This window comes from Lycium ferocissimum, chromosome 10, assembly GCF_029784015.1.
Source record: "Lycium ferocissimum isolate CSIRO_LF1 chromosome 10, AGI_CSIRO_Lferr_CH_V1, whole genome shotgun sequence".
Classification (NCBI taxonomy): domain Eukaryota; kingdom Viridiplantae; phylum Streptophyta; class Magnoliopsida; order Solanales; family Solanaceae; genus Lycium; species Lycium ferocissimum.
In genome coordinates this window covers 19,707,015-19,722,873 of record NC_081351.1, presented here as the reverse complement: position 1 = coordinate 19,722,873, position 15,859 = coordinate 19,707,015, and the positions used below count along the sequence as shown (strand labels likewise).

The 15,859-nt window shown below is 31.5% G+C and overlaps 1 pseudogene; it reads right to left on the bottom strand.

Annotated features, from left to right (window-relative positions):
- Positions 1-4,968: 4,968 nt before the first annotated feature.
- Positions 4,969-14,914, bottom strand: LOC132033331 (uncharacterized; annotated as a pseudogene).
- Between the last annotated feature and the right edge of the window lie 945 nt (positions 14,915-15,859).

The following is a 15,859-nucleotide window of genomic DNA, read 5'->3' as shown; positions in this document are numbered from 1 at the left end:
CACAACCTTGAAGCATCTATAAAAAGTAAGTTAACACAACCTCGAAGCATCTATCAAAAGTAAGTTAACACAACCTCGAAGCATCTATAAAAAAGTAAGTTAACTTCCTTTTCTTTTTCCTTCATGTTTTTTTCCAAACAAAGATACTGCGTGGGTGCTTTTCTTTGTTTGCACTGCAATTTTAACACGCTCCTGCATAATCAGTAACATCCACAAATTGAGGAAAGCAAAATAAGTATGTGTTCTCTCTTATCCAATCTCAATCGAGTAACGTTAGGGCCACTTCAACTTGTCTGAATGCGTATAATTTATTTATACTTGAAATTTAATAAATATAAAATTAAAATAGTAATTAAATATTGGATCAACAAAATATTGGGAAAAATCTTAACTTAAAGTAACCTCGAGTGATGGTAGTAGATGGTAGTGGTTGGCAGTGGTGAGAAGGGCAAACCTACGGACATAAGGGGTTCATTAGAATCCTTTTCATCGAAAAAATTAATTGTATATACAGCGTCAACATCATTTTTAATGTTACATAGTAATCTCATTGCTTTATTCGTATATTTACTTTTATATATATATATATATATATATATATATATATATATATATATATATATATATATATATATTGAACCCTTTAGTGAAAAAATTGACTACACCGTTATAGCAAAATCTGGTAGAGTTTATTGACATTGGGAATGGATAGATCAATGCTAATAGATTTATTTCCGCGGGAATTTTTGTGTAGAAAGTGTCCAGATGATATAAAGACTTCATCAAAAATCTATATGAAACAGATCTAATTTGTACATAAGCAATTGTAAAATAAAACCAAAAGCACTACGGAGTAATATATTGATATTCGAACTATTAATATTAAGAGCCTCCATAAGTGGAAATAAAGAAGGGCAAGTTATATATTTTGCCAATTGGCAAAAAATAATTACATTTTCTAGCGAAATATAAAAAATATATATATACTATTTTGTATCAAAAATGTATGTTTGATGTATATTACACATTAACATACAAAAAAAGAAATGCTGGTCATTATATTGATGGACGGCTATTTATATCAATTTATGAATAAAGAAGGTTAGGCTATTCTCTTTTAGGCCGAATTTAGAGTCTTTATATGCTACATCCTTCAAATTTTTTAAATAACGATCAACGGTTGTATGTGGTAGGATGGATAGGATAGGATCTCTCCACTTTTAATCAGAGATCTCCGATTTGAGTCTTGGAATGAAAAAACTCCTGATAGAAAGCTTCCTCCTTTGATGACGTTACAAGGCGAGAATCCATTTAATCGGGGTTCCAAAATGAATAGTGATGACAAAAATACTTTCCTAAATAGGCTATAGCATTACCTTTTTGTGGTATAAGCAGAAAACCGAACAGTACAAATCTAGTTATAAAGGAACTTGCCATAATAAATGTTCGAAGTATACCTGAAAATTAAATCGCGTGAAATGAAGTTTTCTCACAAGACTTACAATATCTCTTAAAATCAATGCGTATAAGGTAAAATAAAAGAAGAATATTTATATAGTCTATTACCATTTAGTTGTGAATATGTTGTTTGTTATTGTTGTTCATTTGTTAACACACATCACTAAGCCTGTTAACCGGTTTGGACCGGACCGGACCGGTAACCGATTATAAAACTAGCTGGTTTCCGGTCTAAAAATCGGAACCGGCCACCGGTTGTCGGTTAACCGGTTCCAGTTAACAGGTTCCAAACATGGAAACCGGAACCAGCCAGTCCAAACATTAAAAAAACCCTTTTTTTTTTTTTTGGTATAGTATATATATATTATAGTATTTCTTAGTATATTGTAGGTATATTTATATATGTTAATTTTATAAGTAAAGTTTATATATTTACTAACTAACAAAGATATATGTGTATGTATATATATATATATATATATATATAGATATATATATCTATATATATATATATATATTAAGTTATACTACATATACCTAAAATATACTAAGAATATACTTATATAAATATACTTAAGTTATAAAATAGAAATTTACAAACATAGAAAAAACTCAACTTATAAATAACTTAACTAACAAGTAAAAACTTAACTTATATGTATTATAAATTAAATAAATATATGTATGTTTAAGTTATATGTATAATATATATACTTATATATGTTTAAGTTATATGTATTATAACTTAAGTTTTTTCTAAGTTTATAAATTCCTATTTTATAACTTAAGTATATTTATATTATAAGTATATTCTTAGTATATTTTAGTTATTTTTCAAGTATATAACTTTCTAGTTTTTAATTTAAGTAGATGTATATTATAAGTATATTCTTAGTATATTTTAGGTATATTCCTAACTTAATATAAGTAAAAATATGAATACAAGTAAATAGAAGAAAGCTCAATGAGCCATATATTTTATTCATTCATGGATAACATTTATTTGCAAGTTGTAGTTTTTTTTAACTTACAAATAATACATGAGTTGCAAAGAAATAGTAGATAATAAAATCAAAAAGTGTCAATCATTTGGCTAATATCCGCCATATCATATTCGGTCATGGAGATAACTTCAAAGTCTTCCACTTGCTATCAAATCTTCAATCTCTTCCTCTTCGCCTTCCACCGCTTCTAAGTTTTGATTGCGTCGCTCCGATCTAATACAAACGCGAATGCACACTAGTACTTGCAAGCTAAATCTGGATAATGAGTGTCTATGGTCTCCAGTTTGTTGTCTTCCTTGGCTAAATGCACTCTCCAAAGCCACGGTTGATATTTGAACCGTAAAGATATCTCGAGCCATTCTTGAAAGTACCGAATGACTCGCCTTGTATCTCTTCCACCATGCTAAGACGTCCAAATCATCTAGTTCCTTGATATCCACATTTGGCTACATCAAATAAAGGTGATATTCATCAAAGTTTGCATTATTAGAAGGAACTGGTTGTGAATGTAAAACTTTTAAATTCGACAAACCCTTTAAGCCCTTTTTGCTACTTTGAGAAGTAGTAGGGCGTGGAGCAACGGGTGCAACACTTTCTTCCAAATTAGAATAATGACTAAAAACTTTTCTAAACTCGGCATCAATCGCGAGCTCGGCTTCATTTAAAGATGGTTCAACTTCCTCGTCAGTTTCTAAATAGTTATAAATTTGACCAACCAATGCTCTAGTATAAGACATTTTAAAATAAGGATTTAAAAGAGAACCCAATATAAATAAAGTTGGGATGGAAAAAAATACTTCTTAAATTTTGTTGTCATATTAAGAATAGCCGCTTGATAACCGGATTTATCTTTATACTCATGTAAAACTCTAGCTATTTCTGCTAAGTAGGCTAAAATTCCGGTTACCGTGGGATAGAATTGTCTAGAAAAAGCAAGAATTGCATTATAAAATTTTTGTAAAAGTTCAATACATTCCTTAACATCTTCCCAATCGGTAATATTTAACCAATCATCACTATCCGTATTAAAATGGTTGTGAACTTGTTGTATGGGAGTCCTATAATCATATCCTTGTTGTAACATAATGTAAGTGTAGTTCCACCTAGTGTCAACTTCTACTTGAATTTTCCTAGGTCTAAGGCCATTTTCCACACAAGAATTCCTAAAATCTCTCATTTTTTGCCTATTAGCATTACAAAAAAAGAAAAGCTACCGCATTTCTAACTTTTTGAATAGAATCTTCAAAATAGTTAAGACCATCTCTGACAATCAAGTTTAAAATGTGACAACTACATCTCACATGAAAAATATTTTTTAGCGGAGGATTTAATTCCCTTTTTAAAAGACCAACCGCCTTTGTATTATTAGAAGCATTATCTAAAGCAATAAAAAGTGTTTTTCTGTAAATGTTAAAAAAATTCATAATAGTAGACATTGAATCCGCTAAAAATTTTCCATCATGACGACCTTTCCCTTCATCATAAAAAAGCTATAATTCTTTTTTGCATCACCCAATTATCATCAATCCAATGACATGTAATAGCAAAAAATCTAACTTGTTAAGACTAAGATCCAAATCGGCTATAAGAAAAACACTACAATTTAAAGAATTAAATACATGGCGCAAATAAAATCTATATTTTTTTTATACAAATCTATAATATTCGCTCTACAAGTACTTCTAGGAATACCCTCAAATAACGGATTATAACAACATTGAATATAAGTAACAAACCCCAAACCCGAAGAAAAGGAAAATGATAAAGCATCAAAAGCAACCATTTTAGCTATTTCTACACGCTCTTTTTTCTTGTCATAGCAAAAATTTCTACCGGTTCGTGGGTCTATTGTTTGTTGAATACCCCCCACATTTGAACCCGTTTGCTCTCTCCAAACATCGCTATGTTTACCTTTCATATGATTCGTTAGTGAACCCATTCCACCATCCTTACAAGTTAGTTGCCTAAAAATAAATTCTTGGTTACATAAATTACATGTAGATGTTTGTCTTTCCTTATTCTTAGTCATAAATTTTCAAATTTTAGCGGTTGGACTACGAGTTCTTGGCGGTTGACCTGTATCTCCTATGGGATTTTCGAGGGCTTGTGTGTCATCATCATCATTAATTTCATTAAAAGTGCCAGTATAATGTTGTTGCATTACCTCATTCTCTAAAAGTGGATTATTTCCACCAATAACAATACCACTACTACCGCACCACATCTAAATCTCTTTGCCATTATTAAATTAGGTGTTTCGTGCACAAATGTTTCCTCATTATGCCCACCCCTAACAATACCACTACTACTGGCACCACGTCTAAATCTCTTCGCCATTATTAAATAGAATTAATTTAAATCACACTCAAATAAATCACAAGAAAATAAATTGCAACAAATTAAATTGCGTAAATTAAATTGCATAAATTAAATAGCGGAAAATAAAGATAGAGTTGGAACGAAGGTACCAAATTCTTTGGACTAATTTCCAACAAAGTGAAGGTGGCTAGAATTGCAAATCCACCAAAGCTTTGGAACTACTTCGGATTGTTGCAAAATCACTAACTCCACTAACAATTTTTTTTATAATTGCAAAATTAATAATTGAAACTAGAATCAAACTTTATAATATTTAATTAAGAGAAATTTAAAGTGGCTAATTGTTGCAAAGTAACTATAATTGAGAGAAATTGAGAGAAAGAGAAGAGTGAATTGGTGTGGATTAAAATTGAAAATGGAGAGGAATTTATATAGGGGTCGGGAATGGGTTAAAGTGTAATAAAAAAAAAAAAAAAGGTTTTGGGGGGTTGGGGGGCCAAAAGGGGAGTTTCCAGCCCAGTCAGCAACGCTACATTTAAAAAAAAAAAAATTGACCTGTAAACCGGTCCACCAGTTCCGGTTTGAACCGATCCAATCGGACCGGTTGACAGGCTTACACATCACTAGTGATGTTATCGTGTGATTTGATAACTAGCCAAAGTCAATGTGTGTCGATGACTTTGGGAATAGAGATAAAAGTAAAATGTTACTCCCTCCCTTCACTTTTATTTTCTCACTATGGACTTTGCACTGTTAAGAAATAATAATTGAAGTGCTAATTTATTATGATATTCATATTAATTGGTGCATATTTTTAATGAATTTGAAAGATATCTGAAATGAGTAATTAATACTATGGTACAACTGGAAAAAAGAAATTATCTTCTCTTGATATACTAAAAGTGACAAGTAAAAGTGAAAATATATTTTTAGAATATTGGACAAGTAAAAGTGAATGGAGGAAGTACACACCGTTAAATTATATTAAGTAACATTATAAAAGTTTTTTATTTTGTGGATGGTATATAACTTAAATCTTCTTGTTTTTACTTTCTCTTATTTCTTTTTGTTTCACATCTAATGTTCGATACTCGTTTTAGTGTCCAGGCTAATCTGAATTGCATTGTGTACGACACATTTAAGGGAAATGTGCTCCCTATCAGAATTTTCTCACTCTCTCGTATATGATGAGTGAAATCTATAACTTTGTCCACCAAGATCTTACTTCCTAGGTTACAGAGTCTGTAACTTGAACTTGCAAAGACTCACAGTTGTAGTGGAGTTTGAAAAAAATCCTATAGAGGTGTAGGTCGTGATTTTTTCACCCTTTGTGAGACGGTTGGTTTCCACGTAAAAATTATTGTGTCCTTACTTTCTTCTTCTTTATTATTCCGCAAACGCTAGCTTGGACAGGTAAAGTAACTTGGTCTATCCTATTGGCGAAAATAAGGTATAACTTGATCTATCCTATAGACGAAAATAAGGCATCACTTACGATAGATATTTGGTCGTGCAAACTATCAATTTCTCGCTTCAGCGACTGTCCTAGTTTGGGTTTTTATAAACTCTGAAATTTCTGCTCCTTCTCAGCCTTTTATGACACAGTGTGTGTGTGTGAGAGAGAGAGAGAGAGTAACTGTTCTTTGTGTGTATTTCTTTGAAGAATTTGAAAGTCGAGTTAAATTTCTGCCGAATTTTTACCGTATTTCGGTAGATTTATAAAACATGTTTCCAACTTTGTGGAGTTGAAGCTTAAATGAAGAGCTTTTGGAACTATATATATATATATATATATATATATATATATATATATATATATATATATATATATATATATATACGTACACACACACACACACTACGTTCAAAACACGATTAATATAACATTGTAGTTTGTGCTCCGTATCTAAAACTTTATTATATTAGTGTTTGCTACGAATACAAAATCGGCAAAAATTTATTAATATTTTTTAAAAGAGAAGACTTTTTTAAAAGGAAACTATTTTTCTCTCTTTGAGATAAAACAATAGCAATATTTAAGCATCAGTTGATACTTTCAATTTTAATTCGATTAATTTAATGGTGTAAAATACTTATTATTTTTTATCAAATTTTGATTTGGATAATTCTAATTCAAATTATTAAATTAATTTTACATGTTTAAAACGAAACAAAGTAGAAATTGATTTTCTATTTAAATGAAGAAATACTATTTTTTTAATTTTTGGTAAATATTCTCGGTTTAGCTCATTTTACTTGTCATGTTGTCTTTTGCATGGTTTTTTAAGAAAACGTCGATTAGAATTATAATTTGACTAAGTTACCTTATTCATTATTTGATCTTCATTTGATATTTTTTTTTATGAAATTAATCTCTTTTCACATTTATCAGGCTAAGAATAAAAATGAAAAAGTAATTAAATTCTATCTTATTTTAAAATATAATATTTTAAGTATATTTAATTAGTAAACATAACAAATAAATGACATGACAGAATAGCAAATATAACAGTTAAATATCTAGATTAGATCTCAAACTAATATAAGAAAAGAAAGAAAATTATGGTTTGGCTACTTAACCTTTTGAAGAAAAGCAATAACATACGGGGTCCATGTTTTTTGTTGTACAATAATTTCATTTGCTTTCCGCTAATGGATTGATACGCATGTGGTAATGAATCCATCATTATTGACTTAATGGGATACTTTGGAAATTATACGAATATTGTTTGATTTTTTAATATGGGGCGCACCTTCTTTTTTTTTTGGGAACATTATTAGATTGCCTTCGTTTTTATGCATACATATATATACTATGTTCAAAACACGATTAATATAACATTGTAGTTTGTACTCCGTATCTAAAACTTTATTATATTAGTGTTTGCTACGAATACAAAGTCTAAACTTTCTTTTTTAACATTATTTTTTTTTAATATGGGATTCACTTTTTTTTTTTTTTTATATTGCTTGATTTTGTTAATCGAAGTGTCTACTTTTTTTTTTCCGTGAGTTTGGAGATGGTGGGTTCCGCTTTTTTTTTTTTTTTTTTTTTATATTGCTTGGTGTTGTTTAGTATGGGGCCCACCCTTTTTTTTTTTTAATGGACGACGAACGACGAAGCATGGGTTTAAACCCATGCTTTGGACATTATTAGTTTACTGCTTGTTTTTATGTATATATATATATATATATATATATATATATATATATATATATATATATATATACTATGTTCAAAAACATGATTAATATAACATTATAGTTTGTACTCCGTATCTAAAACTTTATTATATTAGTGTTTGCTACGAATACAAAGTCTGCACTTTTTTTTTTGACATTGTTTGTTTTTTCAATATGGGGTTCACTTTTTTTTTTTTTTTTGATATTGCTTGATATTATGGGGTCCACTTTTTTTTCCCGTGAGTTTGGCGATAGTGGGTTCTACTTTTTTTTTATTATTATTTTTATTTTTTATATATTGCTTGGTGTTGTTTAGTATGGGGCCCACCCTTTTTTTTTTTTTAATGGACGACGGACGACGAAGCATGGGTTTAAATCCATGCTTCTAACTCACTCTTCTATATAGTTAAAATAATTATAATATAATAATAATAATATTATTATTATTATTATTATTCATGAGGATGAGCCATTATGCATTATTGTCCTAAAGGTCATTACTTCCAATTTCTTGCTCATAAACTGAAATTATAATTTTATAAGGATGAATTATTATATGTCGTTATGCTGAAGAGCTTACTTTTCATTTTTTCGGCTCAGTAGTGGAATTTATAACGGAGGAGCGAGTCTAACTCATTTTTGAAAAAAGCTGTAACACCCCGTATCTTTGACCTAAGCTTTGACCCTGATCCTAGACTTAGAGAAGTAGATAAAGGATGTGAGGGTTGGAATTTTCTGTTCGGTTGTAAGATGGGCGTTTACGCCCCATGAACGAGGATTATTTCAATTTACGAGTAGTAAATCAAGTCGTAAATGCGTTACCACGATTTACGGACATTCTAGAATTTTTACATTGTTAAATACGGACCGTATTTCAGTATACGGCCCGTATTTCAAATCGTAAACTGAAACCAAGAATTTCTGAACATTCTGGAAATTGACATTTTGATGTCACATGGTTAAATACGGACCGTATTTCGTTTTACGACCCGTATTTCCAAATGTATTTGAAATTTGGGAAAACTTCCTTGATGAAAGTTGTATAGCATTGAAATACCTTTCCAACGGTATATTATGGGGGTCAAACGGACATCTGTGCAAGAAGTTATGGCCATTTTACAGAAACGTAGTTAAGTGCTGTCCATATTTCAAAATACGGCGTATTTCAAAATACGGCCCGTATTTTGAAATACGCCGTATTTAATCCGGGCCGAAAAAATTTATTTTTCCGTAACAGTATATATTCGTCCATACGCTCTAATCATTATTTTTCATTCCTTCAAGCCCTAGAACGACCTCCTACCCTCTCCCATCATCAAGAACACCAAAGTAAGCCTACTCTAATTATTCTAACACAATTCTAACATATACTCTAATGATCTAAACAAGAAATCATCATTCCTAAAACTAGGGTTTTCAAGAAAACCCATCTCAAGGTTCAAGAATTCAAGATTTTTGGAAATCTTCTTCAAAGCTCAAGTCTTTAATTCAAGTTTTGGAGCGACTAAGGTATGTGTAGTTACTATCTACGCGGGAACATTATTGTTTCTTCCCACACCTCATAATCCATAAATTATGATTCTCTACTAAAACTAGGGTTTCTATACCATGCTCATGATAACCCTAGGTCCATGTCCATGATTATATTATGTATGAATTGTTATAATTCCATCATTGTGTTCTTAATATTTCTTTATGATTATTGAGAATCCGTCCGTAATCTATGAAAACCCATATCTTGTATTCCATGGGTTCTTGTATGCATGCATGTTTTTGAATAAAAATGCTTATTTCATGAATATCCTGTATGTCTACAAGTTTTCATGCAATTGTATTTTATAACTATGTTCATACCATGACTCAAGATACATACATGCTAAATACAAGTTATTTTATGAAACCATATTTACAAGTTATTTCATGAAACCATGTTTACAAGTTATTTCGTGAAATCATGATTACAAGACAAGTACAAGTTAATTCACTTAAAATCATGGGCTTCTTAGCCAACTATATTATGTTCATGTTTTTGGGAGTTGCACAAATTACCGAGAAGGCTCGTATAGCCTCGAAACTACGTAGCCACCGTAGGCCGCGGATCGCTCCGCCCGCATAAGACGATACCTTAATTTTACACCGAATGGATCCATCGTGCACGTTACCACCTTATACCCCGGCAAGGCATGGGGGCCTCCGCCGGGTCCGGCGAGGTACCGTACTCCACGTACCCACGTGGTGATTTACCACCTTATACCCCGGCAAGGTATGGGGGCTCGCCGGTCCGGCGAGGGTACCGTACTCCACGTACCCACGCGGTGATATCACATGTCGGTTTATGAAACGCTCTCCCTACTTATCATGTTTTACTTATATATATATATATATATATATATATATATATATATATATATATATATATATATATATGTACTCATGCTCATGCTCATGCCTCATGTTCATGTCCGTGCTTTCGGTTTCGCTCTTATCGTTATTTTTATGTCCCGTGTTATTCCATTCGCTGCTTTACATACCAGTACATTCAGTGTGTTGACGTCCCTTTTTATTGGCTGGGGGCCAGCATTTCACGACGCAGGTACTGATTTACGGGACGACGTATTCGCCGCAGGGCCAAAGACTCGTATCGCCCTTACCGCGAGCCCCATCTCATTCGGGGTTTAGTCAACTCTTTATTTTATAATTAGTTACGCATCTAAGGTATGTCGGGGGCCTTGTCCCAAACAAGCATGTTTTTTCGGTCGACTCCATGATAGAGGTTTCATAGATTAGACAAGTCGATTATGTTATGTCGACTTTCGCAGTCGTATAGCCATTTTTGGCTCATTCATGTTATTTCCGCACTCATGCTTAAACGAGTAATTTTATTAAGTATTATGACTTATTACGTTTTATAAAGGCTCATCATGCATTCACGTTATATTCTCGCTCTACGTTATGCCCCTTTATGATGATTCAAAGAAGCTACGTGGTTCGCTTCTGGCCACACGCAAGAAGTGCATCGAGTGCCGTGTTTTTGTGCCATGGTTCGGGGCGTGACAAAAACTAAGCCTGTAATTTATCTTAATGATAATAAAAAAGAATGTTAGCATGATACGATGATTATTTTTCAGTTCTTTGTTCTTGATAAAATGATGCATAATTAAAAGTATTATTTAAGTCACTATAATGAAAAATACTACATTTAATTTTCGATCATGAGCGTATTTTTAGACTATCCTATCTAGTTTTAGTTTTAAATTCTTTTATCAAGCTTTTTTTATTTACGATTTATAGTTATGTATCAAATTAATTAGAATATATAATTATGGGACCAAATAGTTAAAAAGAATATCATAGTATTATATTTGGTTGTGCACAAAAAGTTTGTGAAAACTTAAATTTGTCAATACAATATTACATGGAATTCATTAATATTTTAAAAAGAGACAATTTACATAAAAAGAACTCCTTTCCCTTTCTTATTTGAGACAAAATAATATTAGTATTAACAATTATGAACTAATTTGAAAAATAATGCAAGCAATCTGTTATAACAGATGAAAAATTGATTTGATTAATTTTAAAATGTAAAAAGATTATATTGTCAGTATTATAAATTGGACCCAAAGTAACACTTGTTTATCAAATTTTAATTTGGTAAGTTTGAAAAATAAATTAAAATTTTATTAGTTCATAATACATATTCTATTTAAATTTATAGCTAATTCTTCCGTTTCAATTCAAGTATCTTATTTTTATTTTTAGTATGCCATTTTTATTTGGTTCTTTAATTGGAAGAGAGTTTAGGTATATTACATAATCTTAATTTAATATTTATAAGATTTAAAAAAAAAAATCTTATTTTTTAAAATTCCATATATAATTTTTCTATTGAACCTATTACTACCTCCGGATAAAAAAAGAGAGTCTATTTAGCCATTTATACACCCCTTAAAAAACTATTCACTCAAAAAAAATGTAAATTGACTAACTATTCCTAATTAAATAGACATTGTGATTTGATCACATAACACTTAATAGAGGCAAATTTGAAAAGATAGAGTTAATTGTTTTTTGATTTAATAAGTGAATACTTTTTTTGACTCAAAAAAACAGCTAAGTAGACACTTTTTTTTCTTTTATCCGGAAGGAATAGTTTACTTTAATTGAAAGTAGCGTAACAAAATAATTAATTACAGTTGATATCATGCTACCTTTTTTTTTTTTTTTTTTTTTTTTTAAGTAAGAAAGAAAAAGAAATTGATGGTCTTGATTTGGAATTCAGTGGGGCCACGTTTAGGCACCCACTTTTCGAAATGGCACAGACTGTTTGCTAACATCATACACACACATGGCAAATGTGTATTTATTTGAATGACGCGAACCGAATGAATTTGATGTTAAAATCTGTAGGGCCGTATATCCTCACTATTCACTTTATTTGCGAAAATGTCGTGAGTGACGACAAAAAAGTGAGCAAACTCACTCTTCTATATAGTTAAAATTAAAAAATATGGCAATAGTCTAACGTTAGTATTGAGAACTAGAAGAGGGACTTTAACAGAGTCCCTGTTCTGCTAACAAAGCTCATCATTAAAATCCTCTTAAAGTTACCGGTGAAATCACTCGTGAAATTAAGGTGTGGTTCAAAATCTTGGCTTGCTATCTCCAGCCCTTAATTTGTCAACACCCATCTCAGCATATCTGCTAATTATAAGGACTACACCTGCCATAGGCTTATGCCGAGGTTTGATCCATCCTACTATAGTCTTAAGGATCGTTCATTTATCTCTTTACTTAATGACTCAGTTAATGAAGCATTCAACTTGAAATATCCCATGAAAAAACTCAGTCAACTTGTTTGGATTGTGGGTTGTGTATATAGGTTGTCTCTCTCTCTTGGGGTTCTCCAACAATCCTGACTAAACAAGCAAGCGTTTGTACTCGAGCTATCCTTTTTTGAGTTCTTTCCTTAGCAATGTCACCTTGGCATTAAATTCCCCTTTCTTCTTCTCATTTTACAAGCATCTTGCATGGAGCCTTTTATTCTCTTTAAGGAGGAGGACCAGATCTTTCAAGTCACTTGTGGTAGTAGTTGAAGGCGAATTTTGAGTGGACTCAGGATCAGGTAGATTTACCCTTCATTCTACCTGTTGTTTTAGAATTTCAGGTTCTATTTGATAAATGGACTCAAGATCAGATGCAACCGCAAAAAGATATGAGTCCATTCATCAAATAGAACCTGAAATTCTGAAATAATAGGCAGGATTAAGGGTAAATCTACTTGACCCTGAGTCCATTCAATATCCACCTTCAACCACTACCACATGCATGTGACTTGGAAGATCAGGATCTCCCCCTTAAAGAGAATAAAAGGCTCCATGTAAGATTCATGAAAATTGAGAAGAAGGAACAGAAATTTAATGCCAAGGTGACTTTGCTAAGAAAAGAACTCAAAGAAGCACAGCGCGAGTACAGACGCTTGCTAGTTCAATCAGGATTGCTGGAGAACCCAAAAAGAGAGAGACAAAGAAGAAAAAATATTGTTGAGTAATATGAGTGAAGTAAATGAAGAGGAAATAGTTGTATTTATAGGGGCTTTCAAAAATTTTGTGAAGATTACTACAATATGAAAATGTAGTTAGATGGAAGGAACTCAATAGCAAGTAGAGTTTTTAGCAAAAAATTAATCCACTTACCTTTAACATATGCAATTAAGGTGGATTAGAATTAGAAAGAACATAACTTGGTGACTTAATTAATCCAATATAATAGCAAGTGGAGTTTTTGGCAAAAAATTAATTTACTTACCTTTAATGTATGCAATCAGGGTGGGTTAGAATTAGAAAGAACATAACTTGGTGACTTAATTAATCCGATATAATAGCAATTGGAGTTTTTGGCAAAAAAAATTAATTTACTTACATTTAATATAAATGCAAATAAGGTGGGTTTGAATTAGAAAGAACATAACTTGGTAAGTTAATCCACTTTAAATTATGAGAACAAAAGTTATAATGTAGTTCAAGATTTTATCAAATCTATTATATTCTTAGAATATCTCGTTTTCTTAAGAAACATGATTAATACAGCTTATAACATAAAGATGTTCAAGTCGTATTAATTAGATTAGGGTAAAGACTCGTACTCTCTCGATCTTACGTCGATAAGTAATTCCTACCCATCCTCGCAAATCATAAACTCTGAAATGAAACAATGGGAAGGGTAATTTTGGGACAAAGAAATAAAATGCCTAAAACGACCAAATGGATCGTTACATAAGTGCTTCATGTCCATGGCATCTAACAACTTGTAATCCTTCTTCCAAATTCATAAAACAGCCTTTAGGGGTAAATCTTGGTGTCCAAAGCATTACACCAATAACCATAAGCCAAATTCCTTGAAACATAATACTCACAAAATTATTCAAGAAATTATTGGGAAATGGAATTCCCAAAAGGGTAGTGAATAAAAGCACAATATTACTATCTGTAGAAGCCAATGGTATTGTCCTTCAACACCATTACGGTCAGTTGAGTGAAGATGAAATAGAAAAAGTTCTTGGCCAAAAGCAATTGATGCAAGAAAATATGTAAGTCCTTTTTGGGCTTGGATTGAAGGGGTAATTTTGTCAATTAACATGGAGAAAATGCATAAATAAATAAAGATAAATAGATACATGAATGTTCAAGATAATGAAGATAGTTAGAAGGGATTGTTCCATTTGAATTTAGAAGATGGTGATTACTAAGAAGTTCCCTAAAAAAGAAAATTAAGGTCGCACACATAATCAAGAAAAGTTCTAAATGCCTTATTTTTGGAGTTGGGAACCATAGTAAAGAAGTGTAGCCATTTGGGTGCAAAGCATGTAGTCTAATATGGTTGAGTAAGTGTCAAATGCCTATTAAAAAGAAACCAAGACCTGTTCCTACATGCCCCACCAATTTTGCCATATTTTTTAATTCACAAGCGCCACAGGAGATCAGATTCTGATTTTGTGAAAGTTACTGAATGAATATGTTTTATCGTAAGTCGATCTAACTCAAAGGATGGTAGCTGAACTTGCTCGAAATTAAAGTTCAGGAACGAGTAAGACTCTTGGCGAATGTAAATGTTATGTTGTTATCTTGTACTTCAAATACCCTTTTATTGGTTCTTGCTAGTGAGGCTAGTTTTCTTCGTGATTGTTTTAATTAACAAGTGCAAGAAGTCAGATCCAACTGTTATTGAAGTTGCTGAATGAACCTACTTCATTTTGATTCGATCTGACTAAGAGGTGACTGGTGGTAGGTGGCTGAACTTGAAGAGTTCAGGAGAGAGCAAGACTATCATATGAATGTAATAAGAACCGACGTGTTGGTTTCTTGTACTTCAATTCGAAAATCCTTCTATTGGTTCTTGCTAGTAAGGCTAGTTTTGTTGTGATTTTGTCCCTTGGTTTTGAAGTTGTGAGATTGAATAAAGAAGGGGAATGAAGGGTTTATATAGAGATCCTTTATCTTTGTGATAGAAAATACTACTTTCACAACATATTTATTGGGACAAAATCTCAAAAACAAAAAGCCTAAATGTTATGCTTTCTTGTCTGAAGTTCTAAATTGTCAGATTTGCATTGTTTTATTGCAAGAAAACTTAACACTATCGGTAAGTTATGACAGGAAAGTTTGTTTATAAAGTCAGTTTTCCTATCGAAGGGAATTAAGTGATCATGAGTAGGAACTTAAAAAACAATATTTAATTTAAAGAACATGGGGACACTCCTACCTAATCAGCTATAATTAACCAATGTTTTACCAAATCAGTTTAATTTATTTATTTTCGAGTTTAAGTTATGTTTATTGACAATGTATTATTTATATCAATTGTACGTAACAACAAATGAGTTTAAATTATATACA